Raw genomic sequence first — 5,138 nt, 5'->3', positions numbered from 1 at the left:
GTTCCTTCACAGAGTCTGAAGGTTTCTTCAGCAGCAGAAAGTTGTTCTCTGACAGAATCTTTCTGAGGTTCTGAAGACATGGTTCCTGCAGCTGCAGAAGATCTTCAGCTCCAACAAACACCAAAGTCCTCTGAACAGCAGCAGCTCCGATCATCTGCTAGTCTCACAATCACAGCCACGTTGTCTTTACGTTCAACACGAATTCACTCATTTACGACCAAATGCGGAGTTCCACACGAACCACGTATCGTCCTTTCTGCCCGCAAACCTCACAAACGTCCCAACGAGACACCGCCGTGACGTCCCCTCAGCACAAGCTAACGCTGCTAGCATGCTTGTGGCTACATTTTCTGTATGCGGAAGCAAATCGGTTGTACCACCCTCCCGCATGCGCGAACCACACGTCGCAAAGCATTTAGGGTATTATGACGGTAACAACAACATTAACCTCGTATGATGTTAATACAGCACTTAAAATGTTTATCATAGTGAAAACATTCACTTATTGTTGAAAAAACGAAAGGAAAAAGATACGTTAAGGATCAGGACCTTATGATCTTGTAGTGACTACAAACGGACTACAAATGTTTTCTTCTTCTGCTGTTTTACATAACGGCAGTTTACTCCCTAAGCTAAGAGGACACAGCGCCACTTCAAGACACTTTATTTTCTCCGGTAATACAAACACGTTATTAACGGTAACTTATGTTGCAACATCCCGTGACAACTCGAAGTAAAACTCGTTCACTTGTCATCATTTTCTGTTTCCAACAAATAAAAAAATGATCAAACGGAGACAATAGGTGTGTTTGAGATCCCCAGCGCCTCGCCTGCATCGTCGGCGAGACTAAGCTGCTGCTGGAGGGGGCGGAGAAAGGCGCCTGAGATGAGGGTGAACGGCGAGACTGCACGAGAACAAGGAGTTGGGGGTTGTCCTTACCATTCGTCTGAAAGTTAATGTCCCACTCCTAGTATTATTTGTGCTGTTGTGTCTTTTATATTATTTTTTAACATATTTTAGAGTAAAACAGTTAATAAAATAGCTGCGGGGTTCATTGCATGTACACTGTCCCAAATAAATAAATAAACTTAAATTAAAGTTAAGTTTTAGAGGCAACAATAACAAATATGACCTCAAATTATTTGAAATCTTGTTTTTTTTTTCATCAGTGATTCGCTACCATAGACTGTATATAAAATAACTGGACAGAGCAAGCCCCCTACTTCCGTGTTCCAAACATTGACTGTATATAAGAACTGGACTGAGAAACCCCCCCTACTTCCGTGTTCCATATAGGAAGTACCACTGGGTTGCAAAAAGGCCAAAGTCCCATTGACTTACATTGAGAAACAGACAGTTATTTCTCAGTCATTTTATATGTCAGAATAATCATTCTTCCTCTGCTGCTTTCTGATTAACTTCTTTTTTCTAATCCTATTTTTTTAAAGATTTGTTTTCCTTTTTTACAAGTTATTAGAGTTGAGTGGAGGTGTGGAGGTAATGCATTTCCAATGGGGGAACTCATGGCTTGAGAAGTCCACTATTTTTACAGTCAATGCTTGGTCATCTCAAACACGCTTATTGACTCAGAACTGTGGGTGAAGAGCAGAAGTGACGTTTGGTTCGCGCATGCGGGGTAAGAGGTGCAACCGGTTTGCTTCCGCATACAGAAAATGCAGCGACAGTCACTACCCGATCCCCTTTCCCTAACCACGCCCTAACCACGCCCTAATCACGCGCAGGTATATTACGTCACTTCCTCTTTGCCGCCAACATTTGCGACGGTTTAGTTTGCGTCAGCTGGATTTGATTTCCGACAGTTGGGTGATCGGGTAGCCGAAACAGAGATCCGACAACTGTATATTTAACAGCTGATCACCACAGTCGCTACTATTCCATAAACCATATTCCAAAAACATCAATTCTTCTCTCAGCAACAGATCACCTCCTTCAACAGAGTCACAACGTTCAAAGGATGACTGCATTTAAAAAACTGAGAGGTAAATACAACTTAGCTTCAATTCTTGATAGTTGTGCTTCGTTGCTAATTTAAACAGTTCATACATTTCATAAATACATTATAATATTTGTTTCCATAAAGACCCCAAAATGTGTTTTGTATTTAAAATGTACTTGTATAATTTTTCTGATGACGGAGGACATAAGAAGAAATAAGGATTAAAATTGTGTTTTTTAATATTTAATGATTGAAATAGTTGTGAATCAAGAACAAAGGAAAACATGTTTGTAAAAATCTTGTAGTTGTGTAAAATCTAAAAGTTCTACAGACACATTTCTGTACTGTCACAGTAAATGTTATCAAGTCAAAGCTATTCATGGTTTCATATTTGCTGAGGCAGGAGAAATAACATTACCTTTAGTTTGTAATTACCTATTAATCTAAATTTTAGATTATTTTCTCTATGATAAATATGATAAACACATGAAATTCTCTGTTTTCAGATGGAATATGTCCTGGACCAAAACCGTCCTCCAGGAGAGCTCATAGTGAAGGAGGATGATATCTGCTCAACCTGTGAAGACTTTAGGATCCTGAATATGACACAATGGATGGAATCCTCCGTAAGTATTCTTAGTCCAAAATACTGTAAAGAAAACATCATGTGACACAAGATTTGAAGAGTATTTCTTTTTATTTCAGATTGGAATGTTTGTCTAATAGCTGTGAGGAAAGCTGCACAGACATGTAATTAGTCATTCTGGTGCATCTTTTCTTTGGTTATAGACATGATGGTGTTAATGTTTGTGTGTTTCTGTTTCCTTTAGGAGAAAATGTCTACATTGATGACCTTTATGTTATGACCACCTGGAAGGATCTCCAAGTTGACCTACTGCGCTCCTTGCTGGTACTATTTTGATCGTTTTGTTCTCCTGTGTGAATGTGTGTGTCTGTGTGCATGTGTGTGTCTACATGCATGTGTGTGTCTGTATACATGTTTACTAATTAGTATCAATGTAGGAAACCTTCAGGTCAGAGGTCATGCTGATGTTTCCACTTAGAGCAGACAGACAGGTCCAGCTGATCTCTACCTGCTTTGTGTGAGTGTCCTCGGTCTTTCTCACTCTGTGTTTTTAACAGGATAGAGAAGAAAAGGAGAGGTTGATGTGTCGTGTTTTGTGGATGATGATGATAACGTCTCTATTCAGACAATATTTATAGCTGAGAAACAGAAGCTCTTTCTGGACTCACTTCACCCTGATGGTTTTGGTGATGATCTCTACAGAACAATATTTAGGTTGATGCTACAGAAATGAAAAGTTGCTCTGACCTTGTTCAAGGACAAGTGTGTTCTTTGGATAGACTGTCTAACAGCAGCCTGTTAGGTTCTCAGGCTGAAAGGTTCAACATGGAACTTCGTTAACAGATTTAAAGGTTCAACATGGAGCCAGATCTCAGAATACTTTATTTATTTATCTTTATTTAGCAAACATTTGATTTGTGCATTATTTGTATTCTCTGCAGTACCAGTAGAATCTTTGACCTTAAGGTGTGTTAATACAAACTTCTGAAGCTCATTGAATACATAATAATGTAATTAAAACTATCAGGTTCACATCAGCTCTCTTTATTTAAGTTCTCCATTTTTCTGTTTCAGTTCTTTTCTCAGCAGATGTCAGACAGCTGCTGCAGCATTTCATGCTGATGTGAGTATTTTCTTCCTGTTACTTGATTATAATGTTTCAACATGTTAAAATAAATGTATTTTACTTTACAATAAGCTCTCTGCATCAGAACCTCTTCTGAAATGACATTCAGTGGAGTAAGTTTCCTCAGAAAGTTCCACTAAAACACCAGTTTCAGTCTCCAGATTGTATTTTCTTTTCCTTAAAGCTGTTTATACTTCATCACATCAGTCTCATCCAATCACCGCTCTAGTTCAGACTCATGTCGGCTGGTTCTGCTTGTGACTGTCCACCAAACCTGTCATGAACTTCTGAGAGGTGTTTATGCTTTTCTAGCACTGTGATCGTCTCCAGCGTTTATTAGCAACCTGAAGAACATCTTCATTGAGAGGTGGAGGAGGACGTGATGTTAGATAATAGAAAGGCAACAAATAAAATACATTTAAAAAAGGGGCAAATTTCATTCTGGAGTGCCGCAAGATATAAATACCAGAAATGTATTTCCACTAGCGTGTTTTTGTATCTAGTTGTCCGCTCTCTCGGTTTCTCTGAGTCTGAAGGTCTGAATTTCTCCAACAGTGGAGCCAGTTCATTTTGAATGTCTCGCTATTGACATTAAATTTCACACCAATAAATCCTTAACTATTATTAATGTTTATAGACCTTCAAATGCTTCTGTTGACTCATTAACTCATTTAAAAATCCAAATGAATCCGTTGTTTTGGGTGATTTCAATAGTAATTGGCTGCGTCGTTCCTCCTCCAATGAAAGGAACTTAGTCAACAGTGTAAACCTTACTCAGCTCATAACAGAACCCACTAGAGTGGATCAGCGCTCTTCTTCACTTTTAGACTGGATACTGGTAACACCCCCTGAAAGAATATCTTTATCTTGAGTGATGTCTGACTGTTTTAGTGATCATTCTATTGTGTTTTGTGTTTGGAAAATTAAATTACCTAGAGCTCCTCCTAATTATATTAAGATTAGACAAACAAAACAAAGGAACATTGAATTATATATAAACGATCTTGTGAACATAAACTGGGATAAATTTCAGCTTATACCATATCCAGAGGGTGCATGGACTTATTTTTACTCAGAAGTGTCCAGTGTTACTGATAAACATGCTCCTCTGAAAACTGTTCGTGTGAAAGGGCGGCATCTGCCATGGATAAACTCTGATCTGTTTAATCTTTACAGAAAAAGGGACCAGGCTTGGAAAAAACATATTGCTTCAAAAGACCCTGCTGAATCATACAAATCTCTTCGGAACTATTGTAAGACACAGACAAGGAATGCAAAATCTTCTTATTACGAAGAGGGTTTTGCTCAAAAGTTAAACAATCCAAATAGGTTCTGGTCTCAACTTAATCAAGTTCTCAATAAGCCCAAAAGTAAAATCACAAACCATGTTGTTCTAAATAATGAAATGATCTCAGAGCCTTTAAAAATCTCTAATGCATTTAATCAACATTTTTCTCTGTTAGTAGCA

At 38.3% G+C, this 5,138-nt stretch overlaps 1 long non-coding RNA gene across 3 annotated transcripts in view; it reads left to right on the top strand.

Annotated features, from left to right (window-relative positions):
* Positions 1-3,987, top strand: part of LOC112138190 — a 6,113-nt gene extending 2,126 nt beyond the window's left edge. Inside the window, exons 2-4 of one of the 3 annotated variants that reach the window (XR_002917728.2) lie at positions 2,465-2,584; positions 2,789-2,868; positions 3,619-3,987. This is a non-coding gene — a long non-coding RNA (uncharacterized LOC112138190). Of the gene's footprint in view, positions 1-2,464; positions 2,585-2,788; positions 2,869-2,981; positions 3,434-3,485; positions 3,507-3,618 lie in introns of those variants that run through there. The other 2 variants (XR_002917727.2, XR_002917724.2) reach the window with 2 other exon arrangements.
* The last annotated feature ends 1,151 nt before the right edge of the window (positions 3,988-5,138 follow it).

Source organism: Oryzias melastigma, unplaced genomic scaffold (assembly GCF_002922805.2).
Source record: "Oryzias melastigma strain HK-1 unplaced genomic scaffold, ASM292280v2 sc00281, whole genome shotgun sequence".
In the NCBI taxonomy this organism is placed as follows: Eukaryota; Metazoa; Chordata; class Actinopteri; order Beloniformes; family Adrianichthyidae; genus Oryzias; species Oryzias melastigma.
The sequence above is the reverse complement of the archived record's forward strand: the minus strand, read 5'-3'. Positions and strand labels throughout refer to the sequence as shown.